The sequence below is a fragment of the Hordeum vulgare genome, chromosome 4H (genome assembly GCF_904849725.1).
Source record: "Hordeum vulgare subsp. vulgare chromosome 4H, MorexV3_pseudomolecules_assembly, whole genome shotgun sequence".
Classification (NCBI taxonomy): domain Eukaryota; kingdom Viridiplantae; phylum Streptophyta; class Magnoliopsida; order Poales; family Poaceae; genus Hordeum; species Hordeum vulgare.
The window spans coordinates 255,398,538-255,405,856 of NC_058521.1; the positions used below are offsets into that span (position 1 = coordinate 255,398,538).

A 7,319-nucleotide genomic window follows, 5' to 3' on the forward strand; every position below is an offset into this window, starting at 1 on the left:
CTGGCCTCAGAAATGGAGATGCAAATAAAATAGGGAAATAATTCGTAAAATAATTATTTTATAGTTTTGGTGAACTAAAATGGTGCTAGAACCAGATCACCAACTTTGGGTAACAGCACTCCTTGCCATCAAGGACTTGTAGTGCAACCCAAAGCAGGGTTTTGAGATATCCAAAAATAAGAAAAAGGGTTTTGAAAATAATTAGGTCATGAGAAATGTGGTTTTTGATATCACATAATCAAGCATACAAGCATACAATGACAACCATGGCACTTACAACATTAGTTTTGAAAAAGTTCTAATAAACTCAGATTTTGAATTACAGAAAAAGTGATTGTGAAAACACGTTGTGACATCACCCATGCAAAGTTTCAGAGCAATTGGAGAAACGTGGCAATGTAGAGTTTCTCAAATTTGGCTCTCGGCAATGAGGGTTTTGGAATATTTGGTGGACCAAATCAATTTAGAGTGAGAAGGAACTTGGCAAGATCATGACATACATCATGTGTGAGTTGCTAGAATTTCAAGGAATTATTTGAGAATATTTCCAATGGAAATTTTTACAAAGCTTGAAATACACAGAAAGGGTGTTGGAGGGTTTTGTCCAATAGTTTCAACATGACCATGCATTCAACCTCTTATATATGAAAAATATATGTCCACCGAGTTTCCGTAAATTTTCTCAAATATTTATGAACCAAGAAAATAATTTTTCTTCACAAAATACACTTTTCTAGCCATGAAAAAAGGTATTTAATTAAATAGGAAAATAACTTTTAAAATAATAATTTTGTGATTTTGGAATGTCCTTTTGATAATAGGATCCTAACAATATACATGGGTAAACCATGTACCCTAATTTGAGGATTTGTAATACAAATCTCAATTTGCGGGGTTTTGGAAACTTAAATTAAAGAAAAGGTTTTTGGACAAAATAAAATGTAATAAAAAAAATTTCAAGTCCTATACACATGGTATGGTCATTGGGTAAGGACTTGGAGCAGGAAAACGAGTTTTTGAGAGAAGGGAAATTTTGTGAATAAAAACCCAAATAGGCAAACAAGCATATAGGACCAATCCAATCATCATAAGCACACAAAAGTTTAAATTGTTCCAAATTTTATAAAATCCTAATGTGGAGAAGTGGTACAAACACAGGGTGTGAAAGCAGGCACACAAGATGGCGCTGTTCAGATCGGCCATCTACCATCAGGGCTGCACCGCTATCAAAGCCCGCGACTCAAGCCCCTCTCATCTTGAGAGGGTGACCTGGTGCTTCGACTGATCCATTGGACAATCGAACAACACAACCTATCCACCCCATGGGAGGACCCATACATCGTCATCAAGGCACTAAGCAACAATGCATACTACCTAACCAACACACGCAAGGCTAGTAAAAAGGAGAGGGACGCCTCCGGCCCCGAGACGGAGCGCCCATGGAACGCGGAGCTCCTCCGCCCTTTTTATAGTTGAAGGAAGTGTATGTATGTATCGCCTCCTTTTGTGTAAATTATTGAAAAGCCGGCACCCCCGAGTAGGTCTCGGGGACTGCCTTTTCATTCATATTTGTGGAAAAGTTATTATCTTTTTACTGGCCGCCCCCGGACCGGCCTAGCTGGCTCGGGGACTGGCTGACCCACACAAACCCTCCCCGGACCAGCTAAGTACTATACCCCCTCACCCACGGCCTAACCCTTACCTGGCTAAAGACCACAACCTGGCTATCTTGCCGGCGGGAGCAAAAGCAAAGGGGCAGGGTGGACAGGAAAAACCACAAGGGGCGGGTCGGGTCCCGCCGCGCTAAGTGGTCTGTTTCAATCCAAACTTGCAAAAATCTAAAGTACCATACCCCTGCCCTTCCACAGCCCACTCCTCGCCCGACCATAGACCATAACCTGGATGTACTGCCGACATGAAAAAAGTCAAAGGGAGCAGAGCACATGGAGCGAGCATCTAGCCCGCGGCCAAGTCACCAGCCGCTGGAGTCTTCTGGATCGCCTACGCATCTCCAGCCAGCGGAATCTTCTGGCTCACTTCCACGTCGTCAGCCGGTGGTTCTCCCGTTCCCACAAAGGACGCGTCCCCGTGTGGCGTCCACCTCGCCCACCACATCGTCAGTGGCATGCTCCCCGAGCTGGATCCAACCTCCTCATAGCCGCAACCGAGCGGGACACCAATCAATTCCTTTGGGATGGGTGTGCCGTCCTCCCTCGGATCTGGAAAGTACACTTCCAGCGACGCATAGCTGGCGAGCTTGTTGGCCCGGAGGATGATCGCCTCGTTGCCTCGTGCCAAGTCACTCCGGCCTCTGCCCGCATGTTGGCCAGCTGGGCCAGGCTGCTGCCTGTGTACCAGGAGAGGGCAAAGCATAGAGCAATTCGGGCGTTGCTCCGCACCGCAGATGCCATCCACGCATCCAAGCACCCAACGGCATTATCGAGCCACCTGGCCACGTGGCCTTGGGAATCTCCGTCGCACGATAAGACAAGAGAGCTTTGATGAGGACCTCGTCTGTCGTCCTGTTCCGCCCAAGGACCTCCTGCATGTGGGTCAACCAGACCTTGCACGCAAGGGTCACCTCCTCTATCACCAAGCCAGTGCTCCCCTCCACCTTGCCCCCATCCCGATGTAGTTTCTCTCGACGCTCTGCAACGGCTCGCTCCACCCACGGCAGAGACTCTAGGAAATGAGCTGGACCACCAAAAAGATTAAGACGCAAGACAAGAAAGGTAAAGGCCGGCACCGGATGCCGGCTCGCACCGGCTGTCGCCCTAACGCAACCAAGAAAAAGCCAAGACATTCACTCGACAAAGCCTCTTCTACCTCGTGGAAGAGGTTGAGCATGTCGACCGCCTCCCGCTCCTCCTTCGCCTTGACCGCCTCCGCCCGGCGGTGCTCCTCTCTGAGCCGAGCCACCTCGGCAAGAAGGGTCTCTGCCTCCTGCCTACTTGCAGCAACGCCCTTGACGCATCCTCCTTCTCCATCGCCTCCTTCTGGAGTACCCCGGTGAACGCTCAAACTCTGCCATGTGGGCGGCCTTCAGCTGCGCTCCCTTGCCGCCCGCTCGGCCTCAAGCTCCTTCCCCGACAGGTTGAGATCCTCGGTAACCTCATCACACTTCCCTCGGATGTCGACGAGCGCGTGGTGCAGCTTCCCGGCTTGGCCTCGGGGATGGCCCCCTCTGCATCAAGGAAATCGGTTAGTAGCCGGCACGACGAGATTATCAAAGAAAAACATGAGAAGATTTGGCCCGGCTGCCATGCAGTCGGCCCGAATATCGGGGATTACACCTAGTGGGTGCGTTTTGCGCACACCCATGATTTTGTTGACATACTAAAGCAAGAGAAGATTTAGCCTGGCTGCTGTGCAATCATGCATCTGGCCCGAACCTCAGGAACTACATTCAATGGATGCACCATGGTGTGCCCACGGTTTGAAGACATACAAAAGAAAAATAAGATTTGGCCCAACTAGTATGCAGCCGCGCACCTAGCCCGAATCTCGGGAAATGCACCTGGTGGGTGCACTGGCGCATTCCCACCACCCGAAGATGTACTCGAGCTTTTTGTAGCTCGGCCATGCAGGCCTTGAGCTCCTTCCTTGAAGTAGGCATTCTTGCTGAAACAACACAGCGCGGCAGCCTCTTTTAAAAATGCATCATGATTCGCGGTGTCACGCTGCGAAGGAATCAACGGAGAAGTTAGGAAGATTCAAAGGAAGATTTGGCATGGCTGCCATGAGGCCGCGCAGCCGGCCTGAATCTCATGGACTACACCCAGTGGGTGCGCTGGCACCCACCACCTGTTGGAAAACAAAGAAACGGAAAACAAAATTTTGCGTCGCCTACATGGAGGGCCTACTCCACCAGCTGGAAGTCGCTCACCGCTGAATGTGCGAAGGAGGCCAACCCCTGATGATACCGCACCGGTTGGCACGATAGCCTGCTCCCAAAACGGCACGGTCTCCCCGGCTGCCCCCGGTGCATGATTCAGCTTTCCCTAGGACTCCGGCACGGCAGACATCGACCGACCCGTCCGGCAGGCCCCGCTGCCGGACGCCCCCGATGCGTCCGGACTTGGTTGTGCCGATGAAATGACCATGGCCCGGTCGTCCCCGTCTTTGGCCCCACGCTCACACCAGCTTGGCAGCTCCATCGTCGGGCTCAACAACCCCTACTCCTCCACCACCGCTGGCTTCATAGCCTGCAACGCCTCCGTCTCTAGGGCCTACTCCGGGGTCGGCTCCTGACGCTGCTCCATGTGAGCTGACGAAGTCGACGGGGCACAAGCCTCGGGGGCCGCCCGCATCATTGCGTCGCTTCCCACCTTAGCCGTGGGGTCGCTCTGGGTGGCTGCTACAGCAGCCACCTTGGCCAACTGAACCTGGGTGGTGTGCTCCTTGTTGAGCCGCGCCGTCGTGGCATGCTCAGTGACCAACTTCGAGGCCACCTCGTCGACCAGGCTCCACGAGGCTAGCGGCGGAAAATCGATGGCCTCATTGCCACAGAAAGGGAAAAGAAATGAGCACAAGCTCAAAACACTGCAAGCCAGAAATAGAAAGAGAAGAGCACGAGCTCAAACACGAAAAACACTTACCCACACACGAGGGGGAGCGGACGCCTGCTATGCCTCGGGAACCTCTGCCCCAACGACAGCCCGACAGATCGTGCCTTCTTGGCGGCTCGGTTGATTGACGACCCCTTGATCGGTCGCTTATCCCTCTACCGTTCCTCCATTGTGTGCCAGCAGGATGGCTGGCGCCTAGCCGGAAGGTCCTCGCCATGTCGTTGCGGTGACTCCACTATGACAGGCGGTGCATCCACAATATGTACTACATCATCATCGTCATTCATGCAATCCTTCAAGATCACATCGGGTCAAGACTCACCGGCTGGCCTAGACCCACGGGCAGTGGTGCTGGCCGGTGCCTCCCCCTCGTCCTCCTCCTTCTCCTCCGACACTTTTGATCCCCGGAGGCATCAGAGTCGTCTCCGTCCATCTCATAATCAATGTGGTCGGTCGCATGATTCTGCAGGTTTGGGCCATCCGACGTTAGTTGTCGGCTGAAAAGCTGAAAGGAGCGGCCCACCGTGCGTCAGTCGTCATGTCAGAAAATTAAAACAAGGCAAGAGTGTTGAAACTTACCCCCAACATGGGAAAGTTGTGGTAGAACGGCTCCTTGTCCAATCACCAGTCGTCCACACGAAACTTGAAGTCGGTGACGGTGTTTAGCTGGCGGCTATCTTACCGGCACCCCGTCGATACTTGGCAGCCGGCATGGATACTTATTGAAACCATGTCGCAAATGCGGTGCAGTTGCTCCTGGAGTGGCAATGCAGAACATGAGATGAAGGCTGCTACCAAATCCGCGGGCTTCAGCCCCTCCGAGGCCTTGAGCTGCTGTCGCCAACTGAGGATCCCGGTGATTTCCTTTCTGCGTGGCTCGAGGAGCTAGTTGGAGCCAGTCGGCGGTGCATCTACGAACGATGGAAGTTTGATCCAATCGTGCCCCTCCCCGATGCTTCATGCGTGGGAAGAAGTGTTCCACCGGGAGTACAACACCGCACCCCCATAGGCTTAGGGCACATCGCCATTCTTCTGGACGTGGAAGAGAAAGAAGACGGGAAAGGGAGAAGAGAAAGGCCAAAGCCGAAGTAACCTTCGCATAGCGTCGCGAGGAAAGCGATGTACTGGATCAAGTTTGGTCTGAGATGATGGATCTGGAGGCCGTAGAACTCTAGGAACTGCCGCAGAAAGCGACTGGCGGGAAGCCCGGAGCCTAGATTGTTGTAACAGCCCGAGACCGATGCTCCAGAAGATTCCCCTTTTATTCCACTGTCATCGTGCGATTTATTTGTTTGTCGCATTCATCATCGCATCATTCGCATCATCTGTATTGCATCAGCACTATGTTGCCGCCAGTTGGAAAACTTATATCCGTTATTAGTTGCCGGTTCCCTCCGTTTTTGTCGTGGACCGTTTTGAGACCAACCACACACGCACGCGCCTGCAACATCGTTAAAAAGATTGTACAAATAATTCTCGGATTGGGTTGAAACTTGGTGTGCGGTCTTCTTTTAATGTAGGTAGGCCACCTGCCAAATTTCATCGCGATCGGAGTTCGTTTGATACCCCAACCATTAAAACTACAGCGACACTATAGCTGCCCATCGCCGGACGTCTTTTGTTGTTTTAAACTGTGTCGCCGGGTTGCCCATTTTCCCTCTCATCTTCACCTAGCCCCGCTGCATACTGCACCGACCTGCGCGCAACCTAGCCCAAAACCTCCCGGAACCTGAACTCGGCGGTCATGACCGTTGGATCCGGAGCAACCCCATTTTACCGCAAACCGTCATCGGTTTTTCAATAGGACCAACCTAGCCTATTTTTAAGTGGTTTTTCGATTTAGATCGGAGGGCTCTAATTAGAACCATGTAGAAATTAGTGGCTATGTATATGAGATTCTGGATCAAGCCTACCCTAACCCTAGACCTACCTCGATCCACTCCTCCCAGCTGCCACCAGCCACATAACCCATCTCGGGATCCTCTCAGATACCCAGCTGACCCAAACACCCTCCTCGTGGCCCTGCCAAGCAATCGATGCTCTGCATCCATCCAGCCAGCACCCGAGCCGATCGCTGCCTCGATCTGGTTCGGAGGAGGTGATCTCCCTGCTCCACCCCGTTCCCCGCCTTGCCTCCTCACGCGTGCTCTGCCCCGCGCAGTGCTGCACCGCTGCCACGTCGTCCGAGACGAGCCGACCCCATCGTCGTTCAGGTCGTCGCCGCCCCAGCCAATTGCAGCAGCCCGTCCCCGAGCACCTCGTCGTCTGCATCCGCCCGAAGCCGCCGAGCTGCAACTCCTCCCATGGCCGCGAGCTCTTGCTGCTACCCACCGTTGCTGCCTTGGCCCATCGCCGCCGTCCAGCCCCGCCGGGTCTGGCTGCCCCGACCACGTGATACGTCTCAAACTTATCTATAAGTTTTGATGGTTTCACGCTGTTATCTTGTCAACTTTGGATGTTTTGTTTACCTTTTATATCTTTTTTGGGACTAACTTATTAACTCAGTGCCAAGTGCCAGTTCCTGTTTTTCTGTGTTTTTGACTCTTTTCAGATCTGATTTTGGAACGGGGTCCAAATGGAATAAAATCCCCCAAATGATTTTTTCCAGAACGGAAGAAGATCAGCAGGCTTGAGGGCCAAGCAAGTGAGCCCACAGGGAGCCCACAAGCCCTATTGCCGCTGTCAGGGGAGGCCGCGGCAACCAAGCTTGTGGCCTACATGGCGCTCCCCTGCCCTAGGTTTTTGGCCTAT

At 52.5% G+C, this 7,319-nt stretch overlaps 1 long non-coding RNA gene across 1 annotated transcript; it reads right to left on the reverse strand.

Annotated features, from left to right (window-relative positions):
• Window positions 1-1,565: 1,565 nt before the first annotated feature.
• On the reverse strand, window positions 1,566-7,016 carry LOC123448481. Its single transcript, XR_006631787.1, has 2 exons — window positions 3,493-7,016; window positions 1,566-3,184 (listed from the first exon to the last, which is right to left on the reverse strand). It is a non-coding gene; the product is annotated as an uncharacterized LOC123448481 (long non-coding RNA).
• Between the last annotated feature and the right edge of the window lie 303 nt (window positions 7,017-7,319).